General features: G+C 46.2%; 1 protein-coding gene across 2 annotated transcripts in view; it reads left to right on the top strand.

Annotated features, from left to right (window-relative positions):
• Nucleotides 1–19,337, top strand: part of LOC130121504 (rab GTPase-activating protein 1) — a 213,128-nt gene that overhangs the window by 132,736 nt on the left and 61,055 nt on the right. The window lies entirely within an intron of this gene.

Below are 19,337 nucleotides of genomic sequence, written 5' to 3' on the forward strand. Positions count from 1 at the left end.
AAATATGGGCGTGACCATTAACTAGAGTTTCAGTGGCCATGTATACTATTCACAGAGGCACAACACAGGAGAGCTAACACGTCAGGCCAGGGCTCCACAGTCTACACCCATCTACAGGCCAGCGGCCACGCTTTCAAAGATGAGGATGTGCACATCCATCCTTGTGCACATCCATCCGACTACTGGCGCAGCATATTTTGGGGTTTGAAAGCAACTGAGACACAGTATTTAGAAAATACAGGGCTCAACTGTTCTGACACTCCCGCCACATACAGAATCCCCACTGGTTAGGCAGCTGTTGTCCTTCTCTCTTCTATCGGCTGGTGCACTGTTTGGGCATCTTCCTGGCTTTGACAAACGCCCAGTTAGGATAACCACACTTAACCAGGGCCTGTTTAATGTGGGATTTCTCCTCTTCACCGGCCGCTGTGTCGGTGGGGACATTGTCAGCTTGGTGGTACAGTGTCCTGATGACTCCCAGTTTGTGCTCCAGTGGATGATGAGAGTCAAACCTTAAGTACTCATCAGTATGTGTTGGTTTAGGGTAAACATCAATGATCAAATGTCCCCCATCACTAACTGCAGTGTCACAGTGTAAGAAGGCTAACTTGTCATTTTTCACATCCTCCCTGGTGAACTTGATGTGGTTGTCTACAGAGTTAATGTGGTCGGTGCAATGTGGTACGTCCTGAGATTTAACTTTAACCTGGGTGTCATCCACATATCTCATCTAGCCATTGGTTCAGATTTGGGGAAACTAAACAGATGCTGGCCAAGAGGATGGCACAACACGGGAGAGCTAACATGTCAGTCCAGGACTCCACAGTCTACACCCATCTACTGGCCAGTGGCAAGGATGAGGATGTGCACATCCTTGATAGGGAGGAACGCTGGTTTGAACGGGGAGTCAAAGAGGCCATCTATGTTAAGAGGGAACGACCATCCCTGAAAGGGGGGGTAAGAGTACATCTGTCACCATCTTACAATGCTGTGACTGCAACCGTTCCCAAATCCTCTGTGAATATAGTACACATGGCCATTGAAACTCTAGTTAATTGTCACGCCTATTTGCATATGAAACTGATCGTTGGTTTCAGTCGTTATGCCACTGTATTGTTTATGTATCTGTCAATAAACATTGTATCCAGATGAACTGATTCAACTTCCTTTGAATACAGTGGCATAACAACTGAAACCAATGCCATGACCATTAACTAGTGTTCCTTACCTGGATTACTGAGCATGCATAAAGACGTTCATGAGAATGTTTTACTCTTGTTTTATTGAGTCTGTTCTCACCTTCTCTTTTATTTGCTGGTGTGGGTCACTTACCTTGAAAAACAGGGACAGGTTAGAAGGAAATGTGCTGAAAATTGCAGGCACAGATCTAAACGACCTCTCCCATGTGTACAAAGTCAGAGCCACAAAGAAGCCCAGTCAGTTCCTGCTGACCCGAGTCGCCCATCGTCCACTGAGTTCAGGTTGCTTCCACCTGGTCACAGATATATCATCTGCCATGATGCAGGACCGAAAGACTAAGAATTAATTTGTCCCTGCTGCTGTGGGCCTTCTGAATAATATCATGTAATTCCAATGTTTCTTGGTGTCAGTTGTTTGTGTGTTGATCGTTGGTGTTGATTGTTTTTGCTGCTGGCTGTGCAACAAATTGCCCCTCGGGGATAATAAAGATGACCTTGAGCCTGGTCATACAGAGCATTCACATTCAACAGGTTTTTATAATAAGTAAGTGTGGAAAATGAGTTCCGGTTCTGGTACTGGTGTTCAGTTGTAAGTCGAGGCATGCTGGCAGGAAGCCAACGTGATGATGATACAGGGTTTTAAAAGTTGAATAATGTGTTCCTTGCTTCCTACAAACACATGTGTTGTACACACAAAGTGCTGGTTAATGCACGGGAGTGACGTAAATACAAATGCATCTGTGTTATAATGCTTAGTGTCTATATTATAAAGTCGTGTACAAATGTGTTTGTGTTATTTTTGGAGTGGAGGAGTCCAGGTCACTTAACCAAACACATTCGCGTGTCGTTCCTCATTCATTCCGAATTGAATCTGGGGGTCAAACTAGGCTCATTCATATTGCCTCACCTTCTTCCTGTTACAGCTTCTTTCTCGTCTTGTCTTGTGACCTTTTGATTTTTAAAGTTGATATGCAAATGTTGCCATCAATGTATCTGAAGATTAGGTAAAATTAAGACTCTGTTTATTCCTTTTGCCCCCCTCCTCTTCTTCTAAATCATGTTGATTTCATTTTTACTACTGTGCTATGCCTGTGACACCTCACGCGTAATGACGAAAGTCGTCCAGCTAGTTTGATAGGTTATAACATGTGCTATAACATGTGCTCATGTTTATGTTTTCTATGTAGCCATGTCTTAAAATTAGTGATTTCTCCAGCCATCATTCAGTCAGAACAGGAGAATCAGGGGCGTCTGGGTAGCATATAGCGGTCTATTCCATTGCATACCAAAAGGAGGCTCGCCGGTTCGAATCCCTGTGTTACATCCGGCTTGGTAGGGCGTCCCTGCAGACACAAGTGACCGTGTCTGCAGGTGGGAAGCTGGATGTGGGTATGTGTCCTGGACACTGCACTGGCGCCTCCTCTCGTCGGTTGGGGCACCTGTTTGGGGGGGAGGGGGAACTGGGGGGAATAGCAGGATCCTCCCACGCGCTATGTCCCCCAGGTGAAACGCCTCACTGTCAGGTGAAAAGAAGCGGCTGGTGAATCCACATGTATCGGAGGAGGCATGTGGTAGTCTGCAGCCCTCCCTGGATCGGCAGAGGGGGTGGAGCAGTGACCGGGACGGCTAAGTAGAGTGGGGTAATTGGCTGGATATAACTGGGGAGAAAGGGGGGGGGTGAAGAACAGTAGGAGCAGGAATCTGTCAAAGTCCTGATGTTCATGTTATTACAGCTGTATTAAAGGGAAAATAAAATGTAGAGAGTTTATCCACATACCTACTAGCAATGATAATAACACTGAATCATATGGGTTCAAAGATACATTAAACTGATCATCAGTTTAATGCATACAGACATAGAGGGGCTGGAAAAATATGTACTGTCTCTTTAATTCCCAAGCGCTGTGAATCACGTGACGCGTGGTTCTGCGGCAGCTTGATAAAACGCGCGTCGGCAGTTGGAACTCAGTTTAACTCGAGACTTTGTAGAGTGAACGTCGGTAGAGTGTGAAGACACACTGCACTAGTTTTTTGAAAAACATCAATTTTTAGTGGCACCAGAGTATAAATACAGCGGGAAGTGAATCATTTCTTCTAGGACGAGCAAGTGGAAGGTGACTAATATTACAAGACAACCATTTGCATAGTACTTTCCTACACACCATGAAGAGGTGCTCGGAGCGACGTGCCGACGGAACTGAAAGGAGCGACGGCAGCAGCAGCAGAAGCAGCGGTGAAACTTCTGCAGGAGAACGGAGCATCTGCACTGGCTCCTCCAGCCAGACGTGGTTAAGCCCTTCACGAGCAGTTACAGCGGTGCCTGCCTTACTCGGGCATAATGTGAAGTGGGCTAATACGTTGCTCCTCATCCTCTTAATGACTGTCTGCTGTACTTGGAGCCCGGTTCCCCTTTTTGCATCTCTGACCTGCAGCAAGTGTGTTCAGGAGCTGAGCGGTCCAGCATCCACGAACGTGCCTGTGCTTGACCCAGCTGTCTTGTCTGCTTTTGTAGAGAAGATGCGAAGTGTCTGTGAAAAAACACAGCTGAGACTGGAGAGAGTGTACGACAGGACAAAAACAGAGATCCAGCTGGACATACTGCGTGTGGCAGCCAGTATTAAGGCCAATAGGCTGTATAACAAACAATGGACTAAATACCACACAGACAGCCTCAGCGCTATCACAAGCCTTAGCAATAGGATGCAAGCTATGGAGGAGAGTGTGGTTAAGCTGACCAAAGAGCTACTGTCTACCCAGACAACGTCTTCCCAATGCGACGAAGACTGTGGACGTCCCATGGCTGACCAAATGGCCGACTTCGCTCTGGAGTCACTACGTACCAGTGTGGTCCGCTCAAGGTGTTCAGACACCTACCATCAACCCGTCCCATGTCTGTGGAAGCTGCATTACAAATCCAATGGGCCGGAAACTGTTATCCAGGGTCACCCAGTGCTCCACCCAGGAATGTGTTGGCCATTTACAGGGTCCCAGGGAACCTTGGTTTTGGCTCTCTTTCAACCAATCACAGTCACCCACGTCACTCTGGACCACATACCACGATCCACGTCCCCCACGGGCCGCATTGACTCCGCCCCTAAGGACTTTGAGGTGTATGGTATGAATGACGATTCAGAAGAAGGCACGCTGATGGGGAAGTTTACATACGACCAAGATGGCAGTTCAACCCAGACATTTGAGCTGCCTCATTCTTCTGACGTGGCGTATGTGAGGCTGCGCGTCCTAAGCAACTGGGGCCACCAGGACTACACTTGTGTGTACCGGTTCCGTGTGCACGGAAAGATCGCCTCCACATGAGGCGATATATATATATATAAATATGTGAGGTTGCTCCCTATTTTTTTCCTCCCTGTTAAAGGGTTTTTTTGTAGGGAGTTATTCCTTATCCGACGCAAGAACTCATCCTCACTCCCAACTCGTCACATGTGGACACTTTAACCTCAACTTCCAACGTGTTATTCGGTCTCGCCCCATATCCGCCAGCAGACAAAGGACTGACTGAGATCCCTCATAGGCAGAAAACCCCGCTTTGATGTGCTCCGCCTCCGCGTGCAGAGAGCGCGAGGGGTGGCTTTCTGTCGTCGGCCATTTTCTTTGTCTTCTTCCTCTGTCGTCGGTGCGGTTCAAGTCCGTCGGTTCAGTCCGTCGGAGGTTTTGGAGTGAAAACAGATTCACAGTGAAAGTTCATGAGCTGAGGAACCCTGAACCACAAGAGTTGGCCGGGGAGCTGCTACGTCCTACTTCGGACTTTCAACATTTACTTTCCAGTGAGTTAACGGTTGTAGCTGTTAGCTTAGCATGTCAACCACATTAGCAACGAATGCACACATATAAGAAACACATTTAGACTCTGTACTTCTATAAAAAACAGTCGGGATAATCGAAGAGGATAAAATGTGTACATGAATATGTGATAATCGTGTTTTTGTGCGTGCCTATGAGCCGTATATGCAGCCGCTAATCAAGTAAAGTGCTGTGTGTGATCTCAGTCCCTTGTCTGCTGGCGGATATGGAGCGAGACCACGCAACACAACTAGCCTCCACGTTGAGAGTTGACGCTAAAGGGGAACCAGAGCGCTGAACGGTGACGAAGAGGAGTCCTGACCAAGCGTCCACATGTGAAGAGTTGGGAGTGAGACTGTGTTGGATGCGACGGTCTGAGCCAGGACATGAGGATGACACGAGAGAGACAGCAATTATCATGAATGTGTTTTTGAACTTGCAAATTTCCATTCAAAATAAACACATTTAAAAAAGAATAATCTGTCATACAATAGTTTTGCTTGCTGAGTCATTATATTCAAGGTTACACGCCAAACAAATATGCAAATGGCAGCTTAAACAGCCAGTGTAATGTAACCCGATGAGGTATAAGAGTAACCGGTATTTTTTTACACCAAATTGTATCATACAGATACAGGACATGCAAATACATCGTAACAAGTTATATATATATGTATATACACACACACACATCACACACGTGTATATAGCGTGTTTTTTCCCGTTAACCGTCATTGGTGTTGATAAAAGTGCTGAATAAATGAGCGGAATATTAAGAAACATGTAGAAAAAAACCTTTTAATTCATAGCAGTACAAGCCAGTTTCTTGCGTCACGCACTCACCAGCTGCAAAGTTGTGTAGCCAACTATAGAAAAGTGCTATATTAGTTTAATTTATTATGATTAATAATAATATTTTATTAACGGTAGCGCTGTGTGATACAGTCAAAATGTTTCCCTGTACGTGTTGTGTAAAGGTTAGTACTTCATCTAACAGTCTTGGTTTGGGGAGCGTGGCGCCGGCCCGTCGGTGCTGGTTTAATCACGTGAGCAGATGAAAACACTGCGCATGTTCAGCGCGCCTTCAATCATGAGCTGTGGCGCTCGATCACGTTGGCCTCGTGCTGAGAGCAGCCAATAATGTGTCTGTGTGTGTGTGTTTGGTGATGTATCACGGTCATTATGATTGTTCTGATATGAAACAAATCGTATACACACGTACTACATTTGTATAACATACTATGTGCCACCGTGTAAACATTAGGATAGCACACATTACTCTTAGTTGCATTTACAGGTCCCCCATTTAGTGATGATTGTTGTCTTTTTATACATAACTACATACAAGCATATCGAAATGTAACAAAACAATATTTTTTTAATATTTACTGTATCAATATGTGTGGTATGTTCTCTGACATTATTAAGTTAATAGTTTGAAAGTGGATTGCATATTGCACAAAATCTTAAGTGTCGAGTGTAAAGTTGTTCGGATGAGCGTTTGTCGACAAAATCGAAGGACATGCATACAGACATACAGGGGCTGGAAAATATGTACTGTCTCTTTAATTCCCAAGCGCTGTGAATCACGTGACGCGTGGTTCTGCGGCGGCTTGATAAAAGGCGCGCTCGGCAGTTGGAACTCAGTTTAACTCGAGACTTTGTAGAGTGAACGTCGGTAGAGTGTGAAGACACACTGCACTAGTTTTTTGAAAAACATCAATTACTCGTATTTTTAGTGGCACCAGAGTATAAATACAGCGGGAAGTGAATCATTTCTTCTAGGACGAGCAAGTGGAAGGTGATTAATATTACAAGACAACCATTTGCATAGTACTTTCCTACACACCATGAAGAGGTGCTCGGAGCGACGTGCCGACGGAACTGAAAGGAGCGACGGCAGCAGCAGCAGCAGCAGAAGCAGCGGTGAAACTTCTGCAGGAGAACGGAGCATCTGCACTGGCTCCTCCAGCCAGACGTGGTTAAGCCCTTCACGAGCAGTTACAGCGGTGCCTGCCTTACTCGGGCATAATGTGAAGTGGGCTAATACGTTGCTCCTCATCCTCTTAATGACTGTCTGCTGTACTTGGAGCCCGGTTCCCCTTTTTGCATCTCTGACCTGCAGCAAGTGTGTTCAGGAGCTGAGCGGTCCAGCATCCACGAACGTGCCTGTGCTTGACCCAGCTGTCTTGTCTGCTTTTGTAGAGAAGATGCGAAGTGTCTGTGAAAAAACACAGCTGAGACTGGAGAGAGTGTACGACAGGACAAAAACAGAGATCCAGCTGGACATACTGCGTGTGGCAGCCAGTATTAAGGCCAATAGGCTGTATAACAAACAATGGACTAAATACCACACAGACAGCCTCAGCGCTATCACAAGCCTTAGCAATAGGATGCAAGCTATGGAGGAGATGGTGGTTAAGCTGACCAAAGAGCTACTGTCTACCCAGACAACGTCTTCCCAATGCGACGAAGACTGTGGACGTCCCATGGCTGACCAAATGGCCGACTTCGCTCTGGAGTCACTACGTACCAGTGTGGTCCGCTCAAGGTGTTCAGACACCTACCATCAACCCGTCCCATGTCTGTGGAAGCTGCATTACAAATCCAATGGGCCGGAAACTGTTATCCAGGGTCACCCCGTGCTCCACCCAGGAATGTGTTGGCCATTTACAGGGTCCCAGGGAACCTTGGTTTTGGCTCTCTTTCAACCAATCACAGTCACCCACGTCACTCTGGACCACATACCACGATCCACGTCCCCCACGGGCCGCATTGACTCCGCCCCTAAGGACTTTGAGGTGTATGGTAGGAATGACGATTCAGAAGAAGGCACGCTGATGGGGAAGTTTACATACGACCAAGATGGCAGTTCAACCCAGACATTTGAGTTGCCTCATTCTTCTGACGTGGCGTATGTGAGGCTGCGCGTCCTAAGCAACTGGGGCCACCAGGACTACACTTGTGTGTACCGGTTCCGTGTGCACGGAAAGATCGCCTCCACATGAGGCGATATATATATGTATAAATATGTGAGGTTGCTCCCTATTTTTTTCCTCCCTGTTAAAGGGTTTTTTTGTAGGGAGTTATTCCTTATCCGACGCAAGAACTCATCCTCACTCCCAACTCGTCACATGTGGACACTTTAACCTCAACTTCCAACGTGTTATTCGGTCTCGCCCCATATCCGCCAGCAGACAAAGGACTGACTGAGATCCCTCATAGGCAGAAAACCCCGCTTTGATGTGCTCCGCCTCCGCGTGCAGAGAGCGCGAGGGGTGGCTTTCTGTCGTCGGCCATTTTCTTTGTCTTCTTCCTCTGTCGTCGGTGCGGTTCAAGTCCGTCGGTTCAGTCCGTCGGAGGTTTTGGAGTGAAAACAGATTCACAGTGAAAGTTCCTGAGCTGAGGAACCCTGAACCACAAGAGTTGGCCGGGGAGCTGCTACGTCCTACTTCGGACTTTCAACATTTACTTTCCAGTGAGTTAACGGTTGTAGCTGTTAGCTTAGCATGTCAACCACATTAGCAACGAATGCACACATATAAGAAACACATTTAGACTCTGTACTTCTATAAAAAACAGTCGGGATAATCGAAGAGGATAAAATGTGTACATGAATATGTGATAATCGTGTTTTTGTGCGTGCCTATGAGCCGTATATGCAGCCGCTAATCAAGTAAAGTGCTGTGTGTGATCTCAGTCCCTTGTCTGCTGGCGGATATGGAGCGAGACCACGCAACACAACTAGCCTCCACGTTGAGAGTTGACGCTAAAGGGGAACCAGAGCGCTGAAGGGTGACGAAGAGGAGTCCTGACCAAGCGTCCACATGTGAAGAGTTGGGAGTGAGACTGTGTTGGATGCGACGGTCTGAGCCAGGACATGAGGATGACACGAGAGAGACAGCAATTATCATGAATGTGTTTTTGAACTTGCAAATTTCCATTCAAAATAAACACACTTAAAAAAGAATAATCTGTCATACAATAGTTTTGCTTGCTGAGTCATTATATTCAAGGTTACACGCCAAACAAATATGCAAATGGCAGCTTAAACAGCCAGTGTAATGTAACCCGATGAGGTATAAGAGTACCCGGTATTTTTTTACACCAAATTGTATCATACAGATGCAGGACATGCAAATACATCGTAACAAGTTATATATATATACGCACACACACATCACACACATGTATATAGCGTGTTTTTTTCCCGTTAACCGTCATTGGTGTTGATAAAAGTGCTGAATAAATGAGCGGAATATTAAGAAACATGTAGAAAAAACCCGTTTAATTCATAGCAGTACAAGCCTGTTTCTTGCGTCACGCACTCATCAGCTGCCAAGTTGTGTAGACAACTATAGAAAAGTGCTATATTAGTTTAATTTATTATGATTAATAATAATATTTTATTAACGGTAGCGCTGTGTGATACAGTCAAAATGTTTCCCTGTACGTGTTGTGTAAAGGTTAGTACTTCATCTAACAGTCTTGGTTTGGGGAGCGTGGCGCCGGCCCGTCGGTGCTGGTTTAACCACGTGAGCAGATGAAAACACTGCGCATGTTCAGCGCGCCTTCAATCATGAGCTGTGGCGCTCGATCACGTTGGCCTCGTGCTGAGAGCAGCCAATAATGTGTGTGTGTGTGTGTGTGTGTGTTTGGTGATGTATCACGGTCATTATGATTGTTCTGATATGAAACAAATCGTATACACACGTACTACATTTGTATAACATACTATGTGCCACCGTGTAAACATTAGGATAGCACGCATTACTCTTAGTTGCATTTACAGGTCCCCCATTTAGTGATGATTGTTGTCTTTTTATACATAACTACATACAAGCATATCGAAATGTAACAAAACAATATTTTTTTAATATTTACTGTATCAATATGTGTGGTATGTTCTCTGACATTATTAAGTTAATAGTTTGAAAGTGGATTGCATATTGCACAAAATCTTAAGTGTCGAGTGTAAAGTTGTTCGGATGAGCGTTTGTCGACAAAATCGAAGGACATGCATACAGACATACAGGGGCTGGAAAATATGTACTGTCTCTTTAATTCCCAAGCGCTGTGAATCACGTGACGCGTGGTTCTGCTGCGGCTTGATAAAAGGCGCGCTCGGCAGTTGGAATTCAGTTTAACTCGAGACTTTGCAGAGTGAACGTCGGTAGAGTGTGAAGACACACTGTACTAGTTTTTTGAAAAACATCAATTACTCGTATTTTTAGTGGCACCAGAGTATAAATACAGCGGGAAGTGACTCATTTCTTCTAGGACGAGCAAGTGGAAGGTGATTAATATTACAAGACAACCATTTGCATAGTACTTTCCTGCACACCATGAAGAGGTGCTCGGAGCGACGTGCCGACGGAACTGAAAGGAGCGACGGCAGCAGCAGCAGCAGCAGAAGCAGCGGTGAAACTTCTGCAGGAGAACGGAGCATCTGCACTGGCCCCTCCAGCCAGACGTGGTTAAGCCCTTCACGAGCAGTTACAGCGGTGCCTGCCTTACTTGGGCATAATGTGAAGTGGGCTAATACGTTGCTCCTCATCCTCTTAATGACTGTCTGCTGTACTTGGAGCCCGGTTCCCTTTTTTGCATCTCTGACCTGCAGCAAGTGTGTTCAGGAGCTGAGCGGTCCAGCATCCACGAACGTGCCTGTGCTGGACCCAGCTTTCTTGCCTGCTTTTGTAGAGAAGATGCGAAGTGTCTGTGAAAAAACACAGCTGAGACTGGAGAGAGTGTACGACAGGACAAAAACAGAGATCCAGCTGGACATACTGCGTGTGGCAGCCAGTATTAAGGCCAATAGGCTGTATAACAAACAATGGACTAAATACCACACAGACAGCCTCAGCGCTATCACAAGCATGAGCGAAAGGATGCACGCTATGGAGGAGAGGGTGGTTAAGCTGACCAAAGAGCTACTGTCTATCCAGACAACGTCTTCCCAATGCGACGAAGACTGTGGACGTCCCATGGCTGACCAAATGGCCGACTTCGCTCTGGAGTCACTACGTACCAGTGTGGTCCGCTCAAGGTGTTCAGACACCTACCACCAGCCCCTCCCATGTCTGTGGAACCTGCATTACAAATCCAATGGGCCGGAAATTGTTATCCAGGGTCACCCAGTGCTCCACCCAGGAATGTGTTGGCCATTTACAGGGTCCCAGGGAACCTTGGTTTTCGCTCTCTTTCAACCAATCACAGTCACCCACGTCACTCTGGACCACATACCACGATCCACGTCCCCCACGGGCCGCATTGAATCCGCCCCTAAGGACTTTGAGGTTTATGGTATGAATGACGATTCAGAAGAAGGTACGCTGATGGGGAAGTTTACATACGACCAAGATGGCAGTTCAACCCAGACATTTGAGCTGCCTCATTCTTCTGACGTGGCGTATGTGAGGCTGCGCGTCCTAAGCAACTGGGGCCAGCAGGACTACACTTGTGTGTACCGGTTCCGTGTGCACGGAAAGATCGCCTCCACATGAGGCGATATATATATGTATATATATATATGAGGTTGCTCCCTATTTTTTTTCCTCCCTGTTAAAGGGTTTTTTTTGTAGGGAGTTATTCCTTATCCGACGCAAGAACTCATCCTCACTCCCAACTCGTCACATATGGACACTATAACCTCAACTTCCAACGTGTTATTCGGTCTCGCCCCATATCCGCCAGCAGACAAAGGACTGACTGAGATCCCTCATAGGCAGAAAACCCCGCTTTGATGTGCTCCGCCTCCGCGTGCAGAGAGCGCGAGGGGTGGCTTTCTGTCGTCGGCCATTTTCTTTGTCTTCTTCCTCTGTCGTCGGTGCGGTTCAGTCCGTCGGTTCAGCCCGTCGGAGGTTTTGGAGTGAAAACAGATTCACAGTGAAAGTTCATGAGCTGAGGAACCCTGAACCACAAGAGTTGGCCGGGGAGCTGCTACGTCCTACTTCGGACTTTCAGCATTTACTTTCCGGTGAGTTAACGGTTGTAGCTGTTAGCTTAGCATGTCAACCACATTAGCAACGAATGCACACATATAAAAAACACATTTAGACTCTGTACTTCTATAAACAACAGTCGGGATAATCGAAGAGGATAAAATGTGTACATGAATATGTGATAATCGTGTTTTTGTGCGTGCCTATGAGCCGTATATGCAGCCGCTAATCAAGTAAAGTGCTGTGTGTGATCTCAGTCCCTTGTCTGCTGGCGGATATGGAGCGAGACCACGCAACACAACTAGCCTCCACGTTGAGAGTTGACGCTAAAGGGGAACCAGAGCGCTGAAGGGTGACGAAGAGGAGTCCTGACCAAGCGTCCACATGTGAAGAGTTGGGAGTGAGACTGTGTTGGATGCGACGGTCTGAGCCAGGACATGAGGATGACACGAGAGAGACAGCAATTATCATGAATGTGTTTTTGAACTGGCAAATTTCCATTCAAAATAAACACACTTAAAAAAGAATAATCTGTCATACAATAGTTTTGCTTGCTGAGTCATTATATTCAAGGTTACACGCCAAACAAATATGCAAATGGCAGCTTAAACAGCCAGTGTAATGTAACCCGATGAGGTATTAGAGCACCCGGTATTTTTTTACACCAAATTGTATCATACAGATGCAGGACATGCAAATACATCGTAACAAGTTATATATATATACGCACACACACATCACACACATGTATATAGCGTGTTTTTTTCCCGGAAACCGTCATTGGTGTTGATAAAAGTGCTGAACAAATGAGGAGCGGAATATTAAGAAACATGTAGAAAAAAAACCTTTTAATTCATAGCAGTACAAGCCAGTTTCTTGCGTCACGCACTCATCAGCTGCCAAGTTGTGTAGCCAACTATAGAAAAGTGCTATATTTGTCTAATTTATTATGATTAATAATATTATTTTATTAACGGTAGCGCTGTGTGATACAGTCAAAATGTTTCCCTGTACGTGTTGTGTAAAGATCAGTACTTCACCTAACAGTCTTGGTTCGGGGAGCGTGGCGCCGGCCCGTCGGTGCTTGTTTTTAGCACGTTAGCAGATGAAAACACTGCGCATGTTCAGCGCGCCTTCAATCATGAGCTGTGGCGCTCGATCACGTTGGCCTCGTGCTGAGAGCAGCCAATAATGTGTGTGTGTGTGTGTGTGTGTTTGTGTGTGTGTGTGTGTGTGTTTGGTGATGTATCACGGTCATTATGATTGTTCTGATATGAAACAAATTGTATACACAAGTACTACATTTGTATAACATACTATGTGCCACCGTGTAAACATTAGGATAGCACACATTACTCTTAGTTGCATTTACAGGTCCCCCACTTAGTGATGATTGTTGTCTTTTTATGCATAACTACATACAAGCATATCGAAATGTATGGTATCTAACAAAACAATATTTTTTTAATATTTACTGTATCAATATGTGTGGTATGTTCTCTGACATTATTAAGTTAATAGTTTGAAAGTGGATTGCATATTGCACAAAATCTTAAGTGTCGAGTGTAAAGTTGTTCGGATGAGCGTTTGTCGACAAAATCGAAGGACATGCGTACAGACATACAGGGGCTGGAAAATATGTACTGTCTCTTTAATTCCCAAGCGCTGTGAATCACGTGACGCGTGGTTCTGCGGCGGCTTGATAAAAGGCGCGCTCGGCAGTTGGAATTCAGTTTAACTCGAGACTTTGCAGAGTGAACGTCGGTAGAGTGTGAAGACACACTGCACTAGTTTTTTGAAAAACATCAATTACTCGTATTTTTAGTGGCACCAGAGTATAAATACAGCGGGAAGTGACTCATTTCTTCTAGGACGAGCAAGTGGAAGGTGATTAATATTACAAGACAACCATTTGCATAGTACTTTCCTACACACCATGAAGAGGTGCTCGGAGCGACGTGCCGACGGAACTGAAAGGAGCGACGGCAGCAGCAGCAGCAGCAGAAGCAGCGGTGAAACTTCTGCAGGAGAACGGAGCATCTGCACTGGCTCCTCCAGCCAGACGTGGTTAAGCCCTTCACGAGCAGTTACAGCGGTGCCTGCCTTACTTGGGCATAATGTGAAGTGGGCTAATACGTTGCTCCTCATCCTCTTAATGACTGTCTGCTGTACTTGGAGCCCGGTTCCCTTTTTTGCATCTCTGACCTGCAGCAAGTGTGTTCAGGAGCTGAGCGGTCCAGCATCCACGAACGTGCCTGTGCTGGACCCAGCTTTCTTGCCTGCTTTTGTAGAGAAGATGCGAAGTGTCTGTGAAAAAACACAGCTGAGACTGGAGAGAGTGTACGACAGGACAAAAACAGAGATCCAGCTGGACATACTGCGTGTGGCAGCCAGTATTAAGGCCAATAGGCGGTATAACAAACAATGGACTAAATACCACACAGACAGCCTCAGCGCTATCACAAGCATGAGCAAAAGGATGCAAGCTATGGAGGAGAGGGTGGTTAAGCTGACCAAAGAGCTACTGTCTATCCAGACAACGTCTTCCCAATGCGACGAAGACTGTGGACGTCCCATGGCTGACCAAATGGCCGACTTCGCTCTGGAGTCACTACGTACCAGTGTGGTCCGCTCAAGGTGTTCAGACACCTACCACCAGCCCCTCCCATGTCTGTGGAACCTGCATTACAAATCCAATGGGCCGGAAATTGTTATCCAGGGTCACCCAGTGCTCCACCCAGGAATGTGTTGGCCATTTACAGGGTCCCAGGGAACCTTGGTTTTGGCTCTCTTTCAACCAATCACAGTCACCCACGTCACTCTGAGCCACATACCACGATCCACGTCCCCCACGGGCCGCATTGAATCCGCCCCTAAGGACTTTGAGGTTTATGGTATGAATGACGATTCAGAAGAAGGTACGCTGATGGGGAAGTTTACATACGACCAAGATGGCAGTTCAACCCAGACATTTGAGCTGCCTCATTCTTCTGACGTGGCGTATGTGAGGCTGCGCGTCCTAAGCAACTGGGGCCACCAGGACTACACTTGTGTGTACCGGTTCCGTGTGCACGGAAAGATCGCCTCCACATGAGGCGATATATATATATATATATATATATATATATATATATATGAGGTTGCTCCCTATTTTTTTTCCTCCCTGTTAAAGGTTTTTTTTTGTAGGGAGTTATTCCTTATCCGACGCAAGAACTCATCCTCACTCCCAACTCGTCACATATGGACACTTTAACCTCAACTTCCAACGTGTTATTCGGTCTCGCCCCATATCCGCCAGCGGACAAAGGACTGACTGAGATCCCTCATAGGCAGAAAACCCCGCTTTGATGTGCTCCGCCTCCGCGTGCAGAGAGCGCGAGGGGTGGCTTTCTGTCGTCGGCCATTTTCTTTGTCTTCTTCCTCTGTCGTCGGTGCGGTTCAGTCCGTCGGTTCAGCCCGTCGGAGGTTTTGGAGTGAAAACAGATTCACAGTGAAAGTTCATGAGCTGAGGAACCCTGAACCACAAGAGTTGGCCGGGGAGCTGCCACGTCCTACTTCGGACTTTCAGCATTTACTTTCCGGTGAGTTAACGGTTGTAGCTGTTAGCTTAGCATGTCAACCACATTAGCAACGAATGCACACATATAAAAAACACATTTAGACTCTGTACTTCTATAAACAACAGTCGGGATAATCGAAGAGGATAAAATGTGTACATGAATATGTGATAATCGTGTTTTTGTGCGTGCCTATGAGCCGTATATGCAGCCGCTAATCAAGTAAAGTGCTGTGTGTGATCTCAGTCCCTTGTCTGCTGGCGGATATGGAGCGAGACCACGCAACACAACTAGCCTCCACGTTGAGAGTTGACGCTAAAGGGGAACCAGAGCGCTGAACGGTGACGAAGAGGAGTCCTGACCAAGCGTCCACATGTGAAGAGTTGGGAGTGAGACTGTGTTGGATGCGACAGTCTGAGCCAGGACATGAGGATGACACGAGAGAGACAGCAATTATAATGAATGTGTTTTTGAACTTGCAAATTTCCATTCAAAATAAACACATTTAAAAAAGAATAATCTGTCATACAATAGTTTTGCTTGCTGAGTCATTATATTCTAGGTTACACGCCAAACAAATATGCAAATGGCAGCTTAAACAGCCAGTGTAATGTAACCCGATGAGGTATTAGAGCACCCGGTATTTTTTTACACCAAATTGTATCATACAGATGCAGGACATGCAAATACATCGTAACAAGTTATATATATATACGCACACACACATCACACACGTGTATATAGCGTGTTTTTTCCCCGGAAACCGTCATTGGTGTTGATAAAAGTGCTGAACAAATGAGGAGCGGAATATTAAGATAAATGTAGAAAAAAAACCTTTTAATTCATAGCAGTACAAGCCTGTTTCTTGCGTCACGCACTCATCAGCTGCCAAGTTGTGTAGCCAACTATAGAAAAGTGCTATATTTGTTTAATTTATTATTATTAATAATATTATTTTATTAACGGTAGCGCTGTGTGATACAGTCAAAATGTTTCCCTGTACGTGTTGTGTAAAGGTCAGAACTTCACCTAACAGTCTTGGTTTGGGGAGCGTGGCGCCGGCCCGTCGGTGCTGGTTTAACCACGTGAGCAGATGAAAACACTGCGCATGTTCAGCGCGCCTTCAATCATGAGCTGTGGCGCTCGATCACGTTGGCCTCGTGCTGAGAGCAGCCAATAATGTGTGTGTGTGTGTGTGTGTGTGTGTGTGTGTGTGTGTGTGTGTGTTTGGTGATGTATCACGGTCATTATGATTGTTCTGATATGAAACAAATTGTATACACAAGTACTACATTTGTATAACATACTATGTGCCACCGTGTAAACATTAGGATAGCACACATTACTCTTAGTTGCATTTACAGGTCCCCCACTTAGTGATGATTGTTGTCTTTTTATACATAACTACATACAAGCATATCGAAATCTAACAAAACAATATTTTTTTAATATTTACTGTATCAATATGTGTGGTATGTTCTCTGACATTATTAAGTTAATAGTTTGAAAGTGGATTGCATATTGCACAAAATCTTAAGTGTCGAGTGTAAAGTTGTTCGGATGAGCGTTTGTCGACAAAATCGAAGGACATGCATACAGACATACAGGGGCTGGAAAATATGTACTGTCTCTTTAATTCCCAAGCGCTGTGAATCACGTGACGCGTGGTTCTGCGGCGGCTTGATAAAAGGCGCGCTCGGCAGTTGGAACTCAGTTTAACTCGAGACTTTGCAGAGTGAACGTCGGTAGAGTGTGAAGACACACTGCACTAGTTTTTTGAAAAACATCAATTACTCGTATTTTTAGTGGCACCAGAGTATAAATACAGCGGGAAGTGACTCATTTCTTCTAGGACGAGCAAGTGGAAGGTGATTAATATTACAAGACAACCATTTGCATAGTACTTTCCTACACACCATGAAGAGGTGCTCGGAGCGACGTGCCGACGGAACTGAAAGGAGCGACGGCAGCAGCAGCAGCAGCAGCAGAAGCAGAAGCAGCGGTGAAACTTCTGCAGGAGAACGGAGCATCTGCACTGGCTCCTCCAGCCAGACGTGGTTAAGCCCTTCACGAGCAGTTACAGCGGTGCCTGCCTTACTTGGGCATAATGTGAAGTGGGCTAATGCGTTGCTCCTCATCCTCTTAATGACTGTCTGCTGTACTTGGAGCCCGGTTCCCTTTTTTGCATCTCTGACCTGCAGCAAGTGTGTTCAGGAGCTGAGCGGTCCAGCATCCACGAACGTGCCTGTGCTGGACCCAGCTTTCTTGCCTGCTTTTGTAGAGAAGATGCGAAGTGTCTGTGAAAAAGCACAGCTGAGACTGGAGAGAGTGTACGACAGGACAAAAACAGAGATCCAGCTGGACATACTGCGTGTGGCAGCCAGTATTAAGGCCAATAGGCTGTATAACAAACAATGGACTAAATACCACACAGACAGCCTCAGCGCTATCACAAGCATGAGCAAAAGGATGCAAGCTATGGAGGAGAGGGTGGTTAAGCTGACCAAAGAGCTACTGTCTATCCAGACAACGTCTTCCCAATGCGACGAAGACTGTGGACGTCCCATGGCTGACCAAATGGCCGACTTCGCTCTGGAGTCACTACGTACCAGTGTGGTCCGCTCAAGGTGTTCAGACACCTACCACCAGCCCCTCCCATGTCTGTGGAACCTGCATTACAAATCCAATGGGCCGGAAATTGTTATCCAGGGTCACCCAGTGCTCCACCCAGGAATGTGTTGGCCATTTACAGGGTCCCAGGGAACCTTGGTTTTAGCTCTCTTTCAACCAATCACAGTCACCCACGTCACTCTGGACCACATACCACGATCCACGTCCCCCACGGGCCGCATTGACTCCGCCCCTAAGGACTTTGAGGTTTATGGTATGAATGACGATTCAGAAGAAGGTACGCTGATGGGGAAGTTTACATACGACCAAGATGGCAGTTCAACCCAGACATTTGAGCTGCCTCATTCTTCTGACGTGGCGTATGTGAGGTTGCGCGTCCTAAGCAACTGGGGCCAGCAGGACTACACTTGTGTGTACCGGTTCCGTGTGCACGGAAAGATCGCCTCCACATGAGGCGATATATATATATGTATGAGGTTGCTCCCTATTTTTTTTCCTCCCTGTTAAAGGTTTTTTTTTGTAGGGAGTTATTCCTTATCCGACGCAAGAACTCATCCTCACTCCCAACTCGTCACATATGGACACTTTAACCTCAACTTCCAACGTGTTATTCGGTCTCGCCCCATATCCGCCAGCGGACAAAGGACTGACTGAGATCCCTCATAGGCAGAAAACCCCGCTTTGATGTGCTCCGCCTCCGCGTGCAGAGAGCGCGAGGGGTGGCTTTCTGTCGTCGGCCATTTTCTTTGTCTTCTTCCTCTGTCGTCGGTGCGGTTCAAGTCCGTCGGTTCAGTCCGTCGGAGGTTTTGGAGTGAAAACAGATTCACAGTGAAAGTTCATGAGCTGAGGAACCCTGAACAACAAGAGTTGGCCGGGGAGCTGCTACATCCTACTTCGGACTTTCAGCATTTACTTTCCGGTGAGTTAACGGTTGTAGCTGTTAGCTTAGCATGTCAACCACATTAGCAACGAATGCACACATATAAAAAACACATTTAGACTCTGTACTTCTATAAACAACAGTCGGGATAATCGAAGAGGATAAAATGTGTACATGAATATGTGATAATCGTGTTTTTGTGCGTGCCTATGAGCCGTATATGCAGCCGCTAATCAAGTAAAGTGCTGTGTGTGATCTCAGTCCCTTGTCTGCTGGCGGATATGGAGCGAGACCACGCAACACAACTAGCCTCCACGTTGAGAGTTGA

The sequence above is a fragment of the Lampris incognitus genome, chromosome 12 (assembly GCF_029633865.1).
Source record: "Lampris incognitus isolate fLamInc1 chromosome 12, fLamInc1.hap2, whole genome shotgun sequence".
In the NCBI taxonomy this organism is placed as follows: domain Eukaryota; kingdom Metazoa; phylum Chordata; class Actinopteri; order Lampriformes; family Lampridae; genus Lampris; species Lampris incognitus.